This window comes from Rattus norvegicus, chromosome 2 (genome assembly GCF_036323735.1).
Source record: "Rattus norvegicus strain BN/NHsdMcwi chromosome 2, GRCr8, whole genome shotgun sequence".
Classification (NCBI taxonomy): Eukaryota; Metazoa; Chordata; class Mammalia; order Rodentia; family Muridae; genus Rattus; species Rattus norvegicus.
Window position 1 is genome coordinate 88,701,963 of NC_086020.1, and position 636 is coordinate 88,702,598.

A 636-nucleotide genomic window follows, 5' to 3' on the forward strand; every position below is an offset into this window, starting at 1 on the left:
CTCAGCAGACAGGGATACATTATTCATCGATGTCCCAGGACTTAACCAGGGTCATGGTGCAGAATGACCTGGAGTTAAAGCCTAGATTTTAAAGCTCCAAATCTACAAACATTTGTCTCAAGTTATTCCACTAATCAGGATTTAGGAACATGTCTTTGTTGTACCTGCTTTCACTGATTGGGATATTCAACTGTGGCAGGGGACTTGCCTTATCTAATATTCATGTCTAACTTATCTACCAGGATGTCAGTCCCCAGGGAGATCTGGGGAACTTAAACTTTACCCAAACACTACTCAAAATATGAGTCTTATTCCAAATAGTTTCTTATATTGGTACAGGTGTATCCCTTATGTTGGGATCCTTCCCAGAGGCAGCTTATAAAGGCAAATACCATAAAAGCTTATATATAGGTGCAGGAACTGCTGTTGAGTGGTTGGTTCAAGTGGAAACTTATTGTGGAATGCTACACAAAACAGTTCTACTGACTTCTATTGAGATTGGTTTCCAAGGGAACAGAACAGAAAAGAATGTGTAACCAATTTTGGCTATAGAAAGTTTCCTAGTAACAGCAGATACATATGAGAAAGTTTCCTTGTAATGGCAGGCTAGCAAGGTAAATGCTACCTAGGCCTTAA